Raw genomic sequence first — 17,364 nt, 5'->3', positions numbered from 1 at the left:
AAGGAAATTGTAACAGTTAAAGTAAAGGAAAATATAAGTTTCAAGGAGGCACGCAGGCGGGTATCGTACCTGCCCAAGAAAACCTTTGCCGATGTGGCGCGTCAGGGGGCAGCGTCACAACGGCCTCCGGCGGCTGTCCGACCCACAGGCAGTGAGTCGGCAGTTACGCCATCTGCCCCCGCGGCGGTTGCAGCTAGCGCTGCTCCGTCGACCCAGAATGAAGGACCATCGACCCCGAAGGTGGCCGCCGCCGAGGCTGTCCCAACCTCCCCGGCCCCTTCTAGCGCTGGCAACAGCCGGCGCAGCCAGATCCCTCAGGGAGCCCCATCGACCTCCGGGCTGGTGGGCGCAGGGGTCTTGCCCTCCAAGGCGGGACTCTCTCGGGAAACATCTCGCTCGCAAGAGCACGTGTCCGGCGCCTCACAAGAGGCAGTGGACACTACACCCATCCTCAAGGCGCACCAAGCGCCTAAGGAGCGGCGAGGCTCCCTCGAACGCTCCAGAAAGAACAAAACCCCTATTACAGGGCCTCGAAAGGGCTCTGTAATCTAAGGCACCCCATCCGTTTCCGTAAACACAGCACCAATTTTATTTTGAATATGGATACCCAAATCATTCAATGGAACATCAGAGGTCTCCTTAAAAACCTTGATGATTTACAAGAACTCATCCACAAACACAATCCAAAAGTGCTGTGTTTACAGGAAACACACTTAAAACCACAACACACAAACTTCCTACGACCGTATGTCACGTTTCGGAAAGATCGCGATGATGCTATCGCATCAGCGGGCGGTGTTGCCATTTCTATCCATAAGAGCATTGCATGTCAACTTTTACAGCTACAAACGCCTCTCGAAGCAGTGGCGGTTCGAGCTGTACTCCTAAACAAACTCATCACCATTAGCTCTCTTTACATACCCCCACATTACAAATTAACGAAGCATGAATTCCAATCCCTTATTGATCAATTGCCAGAACCTTACGTCGTACTTGGCGATTTCAATGCGCACAGCTCCCTGTGGGGCGACTCTCGTATAGATGCGCGAGGTCGACTTGTTGAACAGTTCCTTTTTTCCTCTGGTGCGTGCCTTCTGAATAAGAAGAAACCCACATATTACTGTCTTGCAAAGAATACCTTTTCTTCAATCGATCTGAGCATAGTTTCTCCGTCCATACTGCCTGAACTAGAATGGGAAGTTACGAATGATCCTTACGGAAGCGACCACTTCCCCGTACTACTAAGAACACTTAAAGAAAACGAATATCCACCACAGGCTCCTAGGTGGAAGATTGACACAGCAGAGTGGGATAAATTCCGAAACTTAACTAGTATATCATGGGATGACATGTCCTCGTTAGGAATTGATGCTGCCGTGGAATATTTTACAGCCTTCATAATAGATGCCGCAACTAAATGTATATCACAAGTAAATGGCTTGGCATGCAAACGGCGTGTCCCGTGGTGGAACGAGGACTGTAGGATCGCTCGTAAGAAACAGAACAAAGCGTGGGGGTTGCTACGCGCCTCTCCCACTGCAGAAAATCTGTTTAATTATAAGAAAGTGAAATCGCAAGGCAGGCGAACACGCCGACAGGCTAGAAGAGAGAGTTGGCAGAAGTTTTTATCCGGTATCAATTCATATACAGATGAGGCCAAAGTTTGGAACAGGGTTAATAGGATAAAAGGGCGACAAACATATTCCCTTCCTTTGGTAAACACACAAGGCCAAACACTGAAAGATCAGGCAGACTCGCTTGGGGAGCACTTTGAGCACGTGTCGAGCTCAATTCACTATTCCCAATCCTTTTTGAAACTTAAAGAAATAGAAGAACGTAAGCCAATCTTACGAAAATCCAGAGAGAACGAACCGTATAACCAGCCATTCAGTATTGCCGAGTTGAGAGCTGCATTGAACACATGCAAAAGCACTGCACCGGGACCTGACCGAGTCATGTATGACATGATCAGAAACTTACATACTGACACACAACTTACACTTCTCATACTTTTCAACACTATGTGGGCTGCGGGATACCTCCCATCCACATGGAAAGAAGCGATTGTGGTTCCTGTTCTTAAACAGGGCAAGGACCCTTCCTTGGCGGCAAGTTACCGTCCGATAGCCCTTACAAACTGTCTCTGTAAGCTTTTCGAAAAAATGATTAATCGCAGACTTATACACTTCCTTGAACTCGCCAATATGCTCGATCCCAATCAGTGTGGATTCAGAGAAGGACGATCAACTACCGATCACCTTGTGCGCATTGAAGGAAATATCCGCGATGCATTTGTTCATAAACAGTTTTTCCTATCAATATTCCTCGACATGGAGAAGGCGTATGACACAGCATGGCGTTACGGGATCTTGCGAGACTTGTCGGGAATGGGCATCCGTGGAAATATGCTGAACACTATTGAAAGTTATTTGTCAAATCGTACCTTCCGAGTAAAAGTTGGTAATGCACTGTCACGTCCTTTTACGCAGGAAACTGGTGTACCCCAGGGAGGCGTGCTGAGTTGCACTCTCTTTATCGTTAAGATGAACACACTACGTGCTTCACTGCCACCGGCCATCTTTTATTCCGTATACGTAGACGATATACAAATAGGCTTCAAATCCTGCAACCTCACAGTATGCGAGAGACAGGTACAGCAGGGCTTGAACAAGGTTTCCAAGTGGGCAGACGAAAACGGATTCAAAATCAACCCCCACAAAAGTTCCTGTGTTCTTTTTACTAGAAAGAGAGGCCTGGTTCCAGATCCTTGTGTTCAAGTCTGTGGACGTCATATACCTATCAACAAAGAACACAAATTTCTAGGTATTATACTAGACTCCAAGCTTACTTTTATACAGCACATTAAATATCTTAAAGAAAAATGTCTAAGGACAATGAACCTACTTAAAATTCTATCCCACTCAACATGGGGTAGCGACAGGAAGTGTTTGATGAATGTTTATAAGAGCCTAATTCGATCACGATTGGACTATGGCGCCGTCGTATATAACTCGGCCGCTCCGAGCGCACTAAAGATCCTAGATCCTGTCCACAATCTAGGTATCCGCTTAGCCACTGGCGCTTTCAGAACTAGCCCAATTGAAAGCTTATACGCGGAATCAAATGAATGGTCCCTCCATCTACAAAGAACTTACACCAGCCTTACATATTTCCTGAAAATACATTCCAATCATCAACATCCATGTTTTCACACTGTTAACGATATGACATGTACTACACTTTTCCACAACCGTCCCTCTGTAAGACGGCCTCTCTCGCTTCGTGTGAGGGAGCTTAGTGATCAAATGCGTGTCCCACTCCTCGAGCTTCGCCTAATGCATCCAACCAAGGTGTTACCACCTTGGGAGTGGCAGCTGATTGAATGTGACATATCCTTTTCAGAAGTAACAAAACACGCACCAGAGATAGAAATCCGAATGCATTTTCTTGAACTCCAGCACAAGCACTCCTGCGCAGAGTTCTACACAGACGCTTCGAAGTCAAATGCCGGGGTGTCTTATGCTGCCTTCGGCCCATCCTTCTCAGAATCTGGTGTACTGCATCCGGAAACAAGTATCTTTACGGCCGAGGCCTACGCAGTACTGTCTTCTGTAAATCACATAAGAAAATCGAAACTTCAAAAATCAGCGATATATACGGACTCCCTAAGCGTCGTGAAGGCCTTGATGTCACCCTAAAGACACAAAAATCCAGTACTTAATAAACTATATTCCGTCTTGTGTAAAGCATACATATCTAACCAGCATATCATTATATGCTGGGTGCCTGGCCATAGGAGCATCGAGGGCAACGTTCTGGCGGACGAGATGGCTACGTCTATAGCATCGCAAGCCGTTAACCCTACCGCTGAGGTGCCTGTCACAGATCTGAGGCCTTTCTTGCGAAGGCGGCTGCGTGCCCACTGGCAACGCATGTGGGACGCGGAAAAAGATAATAAGCTCCACCTAATAAAGCCACAGTTAGGACTCTGGCCCTCTACAACAAAATCGCGCCGAACAGATGTCCTATTCTGTCGTTTAAGAATAGGACACACATATGGCACCCATAACTTTCTACTGACCGGAAGTGAGCCTCCAACCTGTGGTAGATGCGGGGAGAGGCTGACCGTACTCCACGTCCTCCTGGAGTGTCGGGAAGCCGAATCTGAGAGAAAGCGACATTTTTCATTAGCATACCGACAGCACATTCCTCTTCATCCCGCAATGCTTCTTGGTCCAGAACCGCTTTTTAGTACAGATTCAGTGCTAGGTTTTCTTAGAGATGTGGTCTTAAATGTTATTAGTCCCATGAATTCGTAGCGCCTCCTCTCTCGAGAGGATGGCACTGCGATAATTGTTTTGCATAGCACATGCCTCCAGGCCCTTGTGCTTCAAGGGCTCTAAGGAGGCAGTAGTGCTCTGGCATTTCTTATAATCGTGATATATTTTACCTATCGTATCATTCTTTTTACATGCATCTAAATTTTCCTAGTACAAGTCATACGTCATCGCCATAATTTTATCATACAGATTTTACGCACTTTAGAGCGTATATTTTAAGGCCTCTTTACAGCCACCTCACACCAACTTCATAGCAATCATAATTACACCGCAAACTCATTACCACAGACATGGCGCTCTTTGGCCACACCTGGCCCTTGCGCCATAAAACTCCACACATCATCATCTATAGTCGGGGATTCCGGAATGATTTGGACCACCTCGGGTTCTTAATGTTTACCTAAATCTAAGTATGTACACAGGTGTTTTCGCATTTCGCCCCCATCGAAATTCAGGTGCCATGGCTGGGACTCCATTACTAAAAATATGACAATGTGCGAAGGTGCAATAGTCTGATAAGAAGCGTAAACATTTCGACCGTTACAAACAGCTGAGGCGTACGTAAGCTGGACCTCACAATCATGCTAGCATGCATCCAAGAACGTGTAAATAAGTAGCAGTTTATAAATTTCCCATAATTTCGTTATTTCCAGAAAGGCAAGTGCACAACATTCTTTGGCACAAGCAATATACTACCGGCCTAAAAGTAACGTGAGAATCCAGCAGATAAGCCGGCCAACTATCACGTGCAGAAAGCTCTCGGATCATGATACAAATATGTACAAAAGTTTAGTTATATCAACCTTACGTTGTTTTACGATTGCTCTGGTAATCGTGCGGCTATGCAAAGGAAATTCACAGACAAAGCTTTAGCTACACGCTGAACTAGCTAACCCCGCAGGGGCGTCTGCGTCAGCAGGCGTTTGGTGTGTTGCGACACCACGTACCCGAGCACACGAGGGTCGGACCCTCCCGCGTGTAGCCGTGCGCGGCTTAGCCGTGTCCGGGGAAAGGGGGATCCTGGAGGTTGAGCCGATGCCGGGTGTTCGGACCTTTAAGGCCCCCCCGCGGAGGCAACACACCTCTTTGGCCTCTGCTTCACGTAGACGGCACCCCCGGACTGACCCACCCGGGGAAAATCGGCAGTCGCCTTTTCCTGTCCTCCTCTCCAATCTTTGTCTTTCTCTCTCGCCTTTTTCATCTTTCCTGTCTTCTCATCACTTCTCACCTAGTTTCCCGGCGGCAAGGGTTAACCTTGTGTAGCTAGCCAGCCTTGGTTATGCTGTATTTGGTTATAGCAGCGATGTACGGCTGGCGTTGGCAGGGTTTCTCTAGCAGGAACTTCTGTCACGTCCCCCTGTTGGGCTCCATGGTGGGTGGTCGGCATCGCGGCCGAAAACCCAACTGTACCTATGGAAAACGCGTTTCCTAAACTCCCTGATCGCCCTCAGAAATGAGGGCGCACCGAAGAAGTCTTTCAGTTTTTCGGACGGCAAGTCCACAATTTTCCTCGTTTTCACGGGATCCACTCGGAAACACCAGCTAAACAAGTGCGAACAATCTCACCGTTCCTTGTATCGAAGACTCTTACCGAAGTGTTTGGTCCAGGATATAAGGCGTCAAGGATGGCTAGCGGTGACCTCCTCTTAGAGCTCCGCGATCAGAAGCAATTTGAGAAACTGCCTAAACTAGTATCATTTGCAGAGACCCAAGTAGTAGTAACCCCGCACCGCACGCTGAATACCTCCCGCGGCGTTATCTCAGACGATGATTTGCTGGAGCTCACTGAGGCTGAGCTCTTGGAGGGCTTCAGTGAACAGAATGTTATAAATGTCAAAAGAATTAAAATGAGACGAGATGGCAAAGAAATCCAAACCAAACATTTGATAATCACCTTCAGTTCGAGTGTCCTGCCCGAGTCAATCGAGGCCGGGTACATCAAGCTCCGTGTGAGGCCGTACGTGCCCAATCCTCTTAGATTCTTTAAGTGCCAAAGGTTTGGCCACAGAACTGTCGAGGCCAGCTGACATGTGCCAAGTGCAGTGACAATGAACATTCCTTCGAAACGTGCCAGAACACTCCACATTGTGTCAACTGTGATGGCGAGCATGCCGCATACTCGCAATCCTGCCCGTCTTGGAAAAGAGAAAAAGAAATTGTGACAATCAAAGTCAAAGAAAACATATCTTTCAAGGAGGCACGTAGGCGGGTGTCATACTTGCCTAAGAGCAGCTTTGCCGATGTTACGCGTCAGGGGGCAGCGACACAACGGCTTCCGGCGGCTGTCCGACCCACAAGCAGTGAGTCGGCAGTTACGCCGCCTGCCCCCGCGGCGGTTGCAGCTAGCGCTGCTCCGTCACCCCAGCAGACGGGGCCATCTACCTCCGGGCAGGTGACCTCGAAGATCTCGTCGAACGTGCCGAGGCCTTCAGGTCAAACAAAGCGCTCAGAAGAGCGCGTGTCTAGCGCCTCGCTAGAGGCGATGGACACAACCACCAGCAAGACGGTGCCACCAGCGCCTAAGGAGCGGCGAGGATCTCTCGATCGCTCCAAAAGAGATAAAACTCCCGTCACGGCGCCTGCAAAGCGCCGGTGAACTAACATTTCCTTTCCAAAACACACAGTATCCAACTCCATCAAAATGGATACACAGATTATGCAATGGAATGTGAGAGGTCTCATCCACAATCTTGACGACGTAACCGAACTTCTACACAAATTTAATCCAAAGGTACTGTGTGTTCAGGAAACGCACTTCAAAGCTACACAGACAAATTTTCTTCGGTCGCACACTATCTTTCGTAAAGATCGTGACGAGGTGAACACCTCATCCGGCGGTGTAGCCATAATTATCAATAAAACTATTGCTTGCCAACACTTAGCCGCTTCGGACGTCCCTCGAGGCAGTTGCAGTTCAAGCAATTCTTTTTAGTAAATTAGTAGCAGTCTGCTCTATATACATACCTCCAAACTATCACATGAGCAAAATAGAGTTCTACGCACTTATTAATCAACTTCCTGAGCCATTTCTCATTGTTGGGGATTTTAATGTGCATAACAGTCTGTGGGGAGATTCTAGGACTGATTCGAGGGGACGACTGATAGAATCCTTTCTTGTTAGGTCCGGTGTATGCCTATTTAATAGGAAAAAACCCACCTACTATAATATTGCGCATAATTGATACTCCTCGATAGATTTAGCGCTTCGATCTTCAATACTTTTTTCCAACTTAGAATGGGATGTCATAGAAAATCCATTTGGGAGTGACCACTTTCCTATAACTTTAACCTTACTAACACGACCTGACACCCGTCCACAGGTTCCCCGCTGGAAACTTGAATCCGCGGATTGGAAGTCTTTTAAGGAATGTACTTACTTATCACAAGATTTTATACGGGATTTTAGCATAGATGATGCTGTAGCATATTTTACCGCTTTTATTATTGACGCAGCTGAAAAGTTCATTTCACAAACAAATGCTCACTCATCTAAGAAACGCATTTCTTGGTGGAATGAAGACTGCAGGGATGCACGCAAAAAACAAAATAAGGCGTGGGGCAGATTGCGCCAATATCCTACGGCGGAAAATTAAATATCATATCAAGTCGATATATTAAATATAAAGATATTAAAAACATATCAAGTCGCAAGGACGGCGCACGAGACGGCAGGCTAGAAAAGCAAGCTGGGAGAGGTTTCTCTCAGGCATCAATGCCTATACCCAGGAGGCTAAAGTATGGGATGGTCTGAGAAGGCTAGGGCAGCAGATCAACCCATTACCTTTGATTGATAAGCGAGGAAATACCTTGGAAAACCAGGCTGATGCCCTTGGATTATATTTTGCGCATGTATCAAGTTCCATAAACTACTCAGAAACATTCCTTAAATATAAGCAAATAGCAGAACTTAAGTCAATAAACCGTAAATGCAGAGCAAATCTACCATACAACTGTCCTTTTAATATGGCCGAGCTTAGAGCTGCGTTGACCTCGTGTATGAGCTCTGCACCTGTAGTTGACAGAATCATGTATGACATGAATAAAAACCTACACACTGATACGCAGATGACACTTCTGGCACTTTTTAACTCTGTTTGGGCTGCTGGATACCTCCCATCCTCATGGAAAGAAGCTATCGTAGTACCGGTCTTGAAACAAGGCAAGGACCCATCCGACGTTTCAAGTTACCGTCCAATAGCACTCACAAGTTGCTTATGCAAACTCTTCGAGAAAATGGTAAATCGTCGTTTCTTACATTTCCTTGAATCGAATAAAATACTCGACCCTTACCAATGCGGCTTCAGAGAAGGTAGGTCGACTACTGACCAGCTCGTGCGCATTGAGGCAGGCATTCGCGACGCCTTTATCCATAAGCAGTTTTTTCTTTCTGTTTTCTTAGACATGGAAAAGGCATATGACACAACTTGGAGATATGGGATTTTGCAAGACCTCTCAGAAATGGGTATTCGAGGGAATATGCTGAATGTAATTGAAAGTTACTTATCAAACCGTACATATTGCGTTAGGGTGGGCAACGCTCTATCCAGGCCATTTACACAAGAAACTGGTGTGCCGCAAGGAGGGGTATTAAGCTGTACCCTTTTTATAATCAAAATGAATTCCTTGCGCTTATCTATACCGCAGAGCATGTTTTATTCGGTATACGTAGATGACGTACAATTAGGCTTCAAGTCATGCAACCATTCTATCTGTGAGCGACATGTCCAGCTTGGCTTGAACAAAGTTTGTAAATGGGCAGAATAAAACGGCTTTAAACTGAACCCTGTTAAAAGCTCATGTGTCCTTTTCACACGAAAAAGAGGATTATTTGCAGAGCCCAGTGTAGAACTACATGGACAGCACATACCAGTTGCCAAACAACACAAATTTTTAGGAATCATATTAGATTCAAAACTGACCTTCATTCCACACTTAATTAAAGCACCTAAAACAGAAATGTCTAAATACAATGAACCTTCTTAAACTCTTATCACATACAACATGGGGCAGCGACAGGAAGTGTCTGATGAACCTGTACAAAAGTCTTATACGCACACGGTTAGATTATGGGGCCATAGTATATCAATCTGCCAGCCCAAGTTATTTGAAGATGCTTGACCCTGTTCACCACTTAGGTATCCGCTTGGTGACCGGTGCCTCGTGGGGATGCGCGACTCTCGCGCGTCCTCTGATGTTTTTCCCGCATAGCGCATCCCCTGATATGCTGTTTTCCCGGACGGCTCGCGTGGCCTGGCGCCCGCGGCGTGGTACAAGCGCGGTGCGAGAGATGTCGCGACCGTCGCGCCGCGGCTAGGGTGCCTCGATGCGCGCGCCCCCGCTTAGGGTGAGGACATCTGCGTCGTCTGCTACGGCGGCCGCCATTCTCGTTCCCACTGCATGCTCGTTCTCGCGGAGAACGGACTCCTCCGCTTTCCGGCTCCCTATCTCACGCTCGGCAGCGACTGGGGCTAACCCCCTTTCTCCCGCGCTGTTATGCGGAGGGCGTTAAAAGGCTGAATGGGCATTTTTCTTCGTGAACGGAGGCGCGGTAAACAGGATTGCATGGGAAACCTCACTGATGTCCCAATGCAAGTGAGTGAATTTGATCGGTAAGAAAATTCAGCCGACGCGGTCAATGCAACAACGTCTTGGTTCTGCACGCTTTGAAGAAACAGCATCAGCAACGGTAATAAAATATAAAGTCCCCTTTTCGTCTGGTAACAGCCAGATGAATACAAAAGCTGTTACCCAAGCAAACATGAAATCATTTATTCAGTGCTTATGAAAACACACAAAGTTAGAGATTTGTGTTTAATGGGAACGTGAACACTGAACATTATTGCACTTTTTAAAAGTCGACATTTATGTTAAATAGACCGTAATTGATAAAATAGTTGTGATCACTATATATATAGATGCAGACTTCAGACTTTGAAGGAAAAGGCTCGCAGAACTGCAGATTCCAGCTTGCTTACGCAAGGCTGACCCCTGCACAAGTCTTGCTTCCGTGGCCACTAGGATGAGTGCTCGGAATTTGTCGGAGATGAATTCGGAGCCTCACTCTGGCATATGCAGCAGTCAGCATTTTGCTTATTCGTTCTTTGTGAGCCATGCATGTGTTCACTGAGGGTTTGTCTATGCCTTCGAGATAGGCTATCAGAGAACGAAGTGGCGACTTCATGGTGAAAAATTTGCCTGTGCACCATGAGTTGACAGCGGTGAAATGTTCCTCGTAGTTTTTTAAAGTTTTCATGACATCAGCGCTTGGATATAAGAGGTTTTGCCCATCCCTGACGTATTCCTTGAGTGCAGTCAGGGAAGCATACTGATCGTCAGGCTTGCCAAGGAGAGCAGCCTTGCACTGCGGACAAGTTATAGATTTCAAAATTCCTTTCAAAATAAAACCGCCAAGGTAAAACAAGATGCGGCACTCGGTTGACGTGAGCTCTTCAATGAACAGAATTTCCGTGTCGTTGATTTCATCGACTTCGCTTTCTGCACATTCCTTCTTGCTATGTGCAAGCAGATCGACAAGGTATTCGCGGTCGTCAAGTTCGTAGCTTGTTGATCTCGGAGTGTGAAGAAAGTGGCTGACGCTGACGAGTCGGAGTGCACACTTCAAGTCATACGCAGTGGGCACTGGCTTCATGAGCCGCACCACAGAAAAAAGGTTTTCTAGGCAGTCTTGCAACAGCCTGCTCGTGAGGAGGAATTCATACCCTTCACTGCCAAGAAGCACTTCTTGAAGGCGAAGGACAGCCGTTGTCGCAATTAGGACCCCTGCTTGCGATGGCTTCCACTGAGATCCAGTGCCCATTTTCAGTTCTCTGATGGTGTCTGTTGCCGTGCGTAGTGTGTCCAAGGCGGCATGATATTTAGTAATGTTCCTGCGGCTTAGCGCCATGGTGGGATGACGCGATGACATGAGGGCATACCACCTAGAAACGAGGTCCATAAACCACGCTGTTGTTTCGGCCTCTGGCTCAATCACTCCTTCTTTTATTAGGAACCGAATAGCTGGTGGGGCTTCACGGAAGAGCTGGACAGCGACTCCTACTTTCATTTTGGTGAAGTGCCCACAACTAATGTGGGTTTCTGACAAATTTGGTGCTACCTTAAGTTCGTTGGCTGCGTCATAATCCAAGACGGCCTGTACATGCTCCAATTTCACCTTCGAGGCCGTCAGTCCGTTCCTGCTTACTGTAGTATCACTGAGTGTGAAAACTTTTGAGCTTAGAAGCTGTCCTTTCAGGTTCTTAAGGACATGTGCCGGGTCCGAGATGAAAAAAAGTTCCTTCCCTTTTAAGGTTGGGTGAGGTATTGAGCACGAAGTTGTCGAATGGCGGTGGCTCGAAAAGCCAAATTCTCTCCACATAGCGCGGTTTGCTGCACCCATGTCACATGTGATAACACGGACTCTTAGAGAAATCTGGCTGCATATCTGCACTATTTCCAGGACATATGCCTTGAGTACAGAGCCGTCCACGTGCCTACCAGTGAATTCATAGGCTATCACTTGCTTCCATCTCTGGTTTACCCCACCTAGCATAAACACCAAAGCATGATTGGCTGGCTCTTCAGGCTTTGAGGGCAACGTCGTTCCTCCCAGAAGCACGTCTTCGCCACGGTCGAGTTCAAATCCGGGTGCTATCTCCATTTCATCTAAAAAGAGAACGCAGTCTTTCTCCACGTCCTCCATTCCCTCTGCTTTCGACCTCATGACGTCGATCACTTCATGCAGGATACCTGGCAGAAACTTCAGGCCCTGAATTCTTCTTGCTAACGTTCTGCTGGATGGAAGAGGGTAGCCAATCTTTCTGAGTGTTTCATACCCGGTGGTTCCACAAGCAAATTTAATTTTTAGACCTTGCTTTACTGTTTGCGCTGACCACGAATTACCATGATTGTTGTTCCGAGAAAGAGCACGAATTTGGTCTTCATTTAAAAACTTCGTATTTCGTGAGAAATTAGTTGCCTCTTTCTGCAGCTTGCGTACCTGCATCTGTAGTTTTTTGACAGTGTTCTTAGATTCGTTATGATGTTGTCTAAGCTTATTATTGGCTGCTGTGAGATCTGCAATCTTCTTCCTAAGCTCAGCTGCCTCAGAATCGAGGGGTTGGGTCGCAGTAACTATTGCAGTTTCTTGAAGCCGTGCATCCCTGGGGGTCGAAGTAAGTTGCCCATTAGCATTGTTGGTTTCCGTAGCCGCCAATCTCTCATTTATCTCCCCGTCTGACGAAGAATCAGCGGGAGAAAATTCCTGCGTAGTTGAGGGAAGAACGTTTCTCACTTCTCGTGAAGAATTGTGTGCGGCTGCGTCGTCACTGAATAATGCAGGCACGTGTGCATTTCGTTCCCTTGGTGGCCTTCGCTCTTTAGGAAGTTCTGGAAACAGATAAATAAGAAAAAATGCCCATTACATATATTTAAGATTGTGTTAACTAAAAGCAGAATAGAAGGCGCGCCAGAAAATTTAATATGTATGCGCATGAATCGTTTCCTCACATAACTTTTTCAAATGTAGATAATGAGCCGATAAGCAACGTGGTAACAAATACCAGGGTCAGGAGGCATCTCACCTTTGAATGGGAACACCGTTGGTACAGCATTAGGCTTGAGCTTCTTCCACCCATCCGCGCGGTTCTGTTCGAAGCTGCTGGCTTCGAAATGAGCCTGCAGATGAATTTGATATTGAAATTAGCGGCGCATTTCCGGCTCGATAATGAAAACAATGAAGGCAGCACGCAAGAGAACACAGTAGTCCAAATATCAGTCGAATTACTCGAATGAGAGCCTCAATCTGCACATAACATATCCTGTCTATCTCATTCACTGACTTAATCCGCCATCGCAGAACGAAGCGTCGGGTTAACAGGCCAAAGAACAAATTAGTCGAAATATCAGGCGAATTACTCGAATGAGCGCCTCAATCTGCACATAACAACGATCTCTGTTAATCTCATTTACTGACATAATGCGGCGTCGTAGGACGAAGCGTCCGGTTAATAGGCAGCGGAAGCTACCCAACGCCGCACACATGTCAAAAACAACTTCAGAAATCGTGAGTGAATTAATCAAAATTGGTTCCTGGACCATCCATTTGCACAGTAATTGCCACAGCTTATGTGCCCTTGCTTGTCCTCATGCTCTGTGCCTTGATGCAATGTTTGGGCCCAGACCGCAATTCGCTGGCAAGCGCCTAGTAAAGGCAATTACCTTTGAATGAAAAGAAGCGGCGAAAGCACGCGTGGTACGTATTCCCCAGCGGACACGTGTCGTGCAATTTCGGATGCGAACAAGCAAGCGGCAGACAATGGCCTGTACCGCGCTGTAGTGAAACTCATTTACTTTGTTTTAGTGTTTCACGCAGCTTTTTTAAGCCGAGCAAGAAGAATATTGAACGACACTTAGCTGCCCAAACGCAACAAAATACAAATAAATCGCAACAAAAACAGCACTGAACCAACATGTGGCACTTACGCTGCAGACACACGAGGAGTTCGTCGGTTGCCACTTGTCACGCTTGACTCGCACCAGCCACAGAAGCCGCCTTTTTGGGTCCCTTGGAAAATGGAACATCCTCCAACCATTTCTCGAATGGTTGGAGCACTGAGGAACACAACATCCAGGCATTCTACGCCGATGAAAGCCGCGCGAACGCAGCAGCGTTTCGAGGACGCCCGCACAGCAGCGCGGCGAAGTCGACGCGGGCAACGCAATGGCGGAGGGAGCGCGCGAAAACAGGTTTAGGCGGCGCCGGCTGGTTCAAAGGGTGACCTCACCCTAAGCGGGGGCGCGCGCATCGAGGCACCCTAGCCGCGGCGGGGTTACTCGGGCGCCGAGGGACAAGGGGCTGCTCTTTCCCGGCGGGTCGGCGGACAGCGCCGGACGTACCGCGCGCGCGCGCCGACCATGCTTCTGCGAGACCGTCTCGCGTGGCCGCCTTGGACACCGTTGGCGTGACTGTACACGCGAACGACCAGGCGTTGGGATCCAGCATGGGGCGAACATATTCGCTCGCAATGCGATCGCGGTAAGTCTGACTTCTAGATTTGTCGCGCGCCCATCGGCATGTTTTGGGGATATGAACTCGGCTAGCAGGCATTGATCTATGAAAGGTGCAATAAATGCCCTTGTGACTGTTTGCACTACTGTGTGTTGTCGTTCCTTTGTCCCAAGAGTACGGAGGAGGAGAACCCCGTATCTCCCACATCTGGCTGCCCAACGTGGACCTCTTGGGGCATCGGACGATAATTTTAAGTGTTGCTTCGTTCAAGACCTTTGTTTGAACCGAAGCGTAGGCCTAGCGTGGATTTTGATCGCTAGCGTCGGCGGCGTGCTTTCTTGAGCGAGGCGACGGTGGCTGTAGTGTGTTTGAACTTATCAGCATGCTAAGCCTTTTCGCAAGTGTTTTTTTTAATGGCATTCGTTGGTACTAGAGCCACGTGGTCTGCATCCTGGGAGAGCGAGGCTGAGCGCCCGCGGAGCAGTGGCAAGCCTGAAGCGAGTGAGTACGGAAGCCTCGTGGGTGGTCCGAATTTCTTATGTAAATAGCTTCTTCTATCTCTTTGACTCGGATGAAGTCGCGGCTCTGGGAGCCGGGTGGCCGCGGGCCACGGGTGCCACGACGGGCTGACTGGTATTGCGGCCTGGCACCGGGCGCTCCGACACCGTCTGGGACGGTGGGCGCCGTCAACTCGGATGCTGTGTGCACCGAGCGGAGTAGGACCACCTCACAGAGCTAACGTCTCCTCGCGGCTGCCTGTTTTGCGCCCATTTTGGGTGTTGTTTTTGGATGCCGGTTGTCAGAGTAGCGACGATTTAGGCCTAAGGCTTTACGAAGCTGCCTGTCGCACGTGGAGGGACACAACCTGGTGGACCGTGGCGTTGAGGTGTTGCAAGTTGCTTCCCTCATTCTAGTTAGCCTCGCACGAATTGAAATTACGCGTTCGACTCAAGAAAGCGAGCTTCGTTCACGTGAACTTAGCATCTGAGTAGCTGCCCGATCTTTTGCTAGCCGAGTTGAACATCGTACCACGTGGGCGATGCGCATGCAGAATTCCTCTCCCTTGCACTACTTTAGTGTTTGCCGAGTGTTTTGAGTGTACGCAGCGTGATTGGAGTCACCCCTGGCTGGCTGTCACCTGCACATCGTCTGCGCGGCTGCCCCGGACTACGATCGAGTCACCCCGGGCGATGGTGATGCTGTGGCCAGTTCGGCGCAGCGACTTCGGCGGCCTCCTGCATCCAGCTCACAACCCTCGGCGGCGGACAAAGGAGCCAGCGGTCACCAACAGCTACGGCGGCTCTTGCCAGCAGGGCGCGTCGGCGCGAGCGACGCTTGCTCGTACCGACTACTGCGTCGTCGTCTCCGGAGTCCTGGCCTGGAATGATGCCGTCGAGTCTGCAAAGCTGCTGCTGTGACCGGCGGACGCCAGCGGTGTACCCCAAGGACAGTCGGCTCGCATGTTACGGACAGCGTGTGGACATTTCCCCGGCGCGGCCACTGTTGCATGTACCACCTTGTTCGCGAAGCACGGGTTAATGTTAGACCGTGTGACATGTTTCGCCGGAATAAGAAGTGATTTAAGGTTGGGGGGATGTGGGGATGCGCGACTCTCGCGCGTCCTCTGATGTTTTTCCCGCATAGCGCATCCCCTGATATGCTGTTTTCCCGGACGGCTCGCGTGGCCTGGCGCCCGCGGCGTGGTACAAGCGCGGTGCGAGAGATGTCGCGACCGTCGCGCCGCGGCGGGGTTACTCGGGCGCCGAGGGACAAGGGGCTGCTCTTTCCCGGCGGGTCGGCGGACAGCGCCGGACGTACCGCGCGCGCGCGCCGACCATGCTTCTGCGAGACCGTCTCGCGTGGCCGCCTTGGACACCGTTGGCGTGACTGTACACGCGAACGACCAGGCGTTGGGATCCAGCATGGGGCGAACATATTCGCTCGCAATGCGATCGCGGTAAGTCTGACTTCTAGATTTGTCGCGCGCCCATCAGCATGTTTTGGGGATATGAACTCGGCTAGCAGGCATTGATCTATGAAAGGTGCAATAAATGCCCTTGTGACTGTTTGCACTACTGTGTGTTGTCGTTCCTTTGTCCCAAGAGTACGGAGGAGAACCCCATATCTCCCACAGCCTTCAGGACAAGTCCTGTAGAAAGTCTCTACGCTGAAGCTAATGAGTGGTCCCTTCATCTTCAGAGGTCATACTCCAGTTTCATGTACTTCCTAAAAGTGAACGCAAACCGCGACCATCCCTCTTACGTAAGCATAAACGACGTGGCATCTGCAATGCTCTTTAATAATCGACCTGCAGCTACAGAACCATTCTCTCTGCGCTTAGAAAGCTTGCCGAGAATATGCAAGTCCCAATTCTACAGCAAAACCTGATGGCCCCAGCTGAGCCATTGCCGCCATGGGAGTGGAAGCCCATAGAATGCCATATATCATTCGTAGAGGTGACGAAACACGCCCCAGAGGCACATATCCGAAAGCATTTCTTGGAACTTCAATCTAAGTACTCGTGCATAGAATTTTACACTGACGCTTCTAAGTCGCATACCGGCGTGTTTTATGCTGCAATCGGACCATCCTTCTCCCAGTCCGACGGACTGCATCCGGAAACAAGCATATTCACTGCGGAAGCTTATGCAATTCTATGTGCTGTTAAACAAATAAAGAAAGCAAAGTTGCACAAAGCCATTATATACACGGACTCTCTAAATGTCGTAAAAGCCCTAATGTTCCTCCGCAATCATCGAAACCCTGTACTTACCGAGCTTTATTCAGTCATTTGCACATCGTACATGTCTCAGCAGCAAGTCATAATATGTTGGGTACCTGGACATAGGGGCATTGAGGGTAATATGCTGGCTGACCAAATAGCCACATCGATTGCATCACAAGATATCCATGCCGCCACTGCACTACCTGCCTTAGATCTAAAGCCTTTCATCCGAAACAAACTCAGAAGCCACTGGCAGCGCTTATGGGATGCTGAGACAAATAATAAGCTTCACT

The 17,364-nt window shown here is 48.7% G+C and overlaps 2 long non-coding RNA genes across 2 annotated transcripts in view; one reads left to right on the top strand and one right to left on the bottom strand.

Annotated features, from left to right (window-relative positions):
- The window catches only part of LOC140213106 (uncharacterized), a 146,605-nt gene that overhangs the window by 108,841 nt on the left and 20,400 nt on the right, over positions 1-17,364 (top strand). The window lies entirely within an intron of this gene.
- On the bottom strand, positions 10,624-14,150 carry LOC140213104 (uncharacterized). The gene is made up of 3 exons (XR_011890029.1): positions 13,821-14,150; positions 12,920-13,013; positions 10,624-12,725 (listed from the first exon to the last, which is right to left on the bottom strand). It is a non-coding gene; the product is annotated as an uncharacterized lncRNA (long non-coding RNA).

This window comes from Dermacentor andersoni, chromosome 9, assembly GCF_023375885.2.
Source record: "Dermacentor andersoni chromosome 9, qqDerAnde1_hic_scaffold, whole genome shotgun sequence".
In the NCBI taxonomy this organism is placed as follows: domain Eukaryota; kingdom Metazoa; phylum Arthropoda; class Arachnida; order Ixodida; family Ixodidae; genus Dermacentor; species Dermacentor andersoni.
The sequence above is the reverse complement of the archived record's forward strand: the minus strand, read 5'-3'. Positions and strand labels throughout refer to the sequence as shown.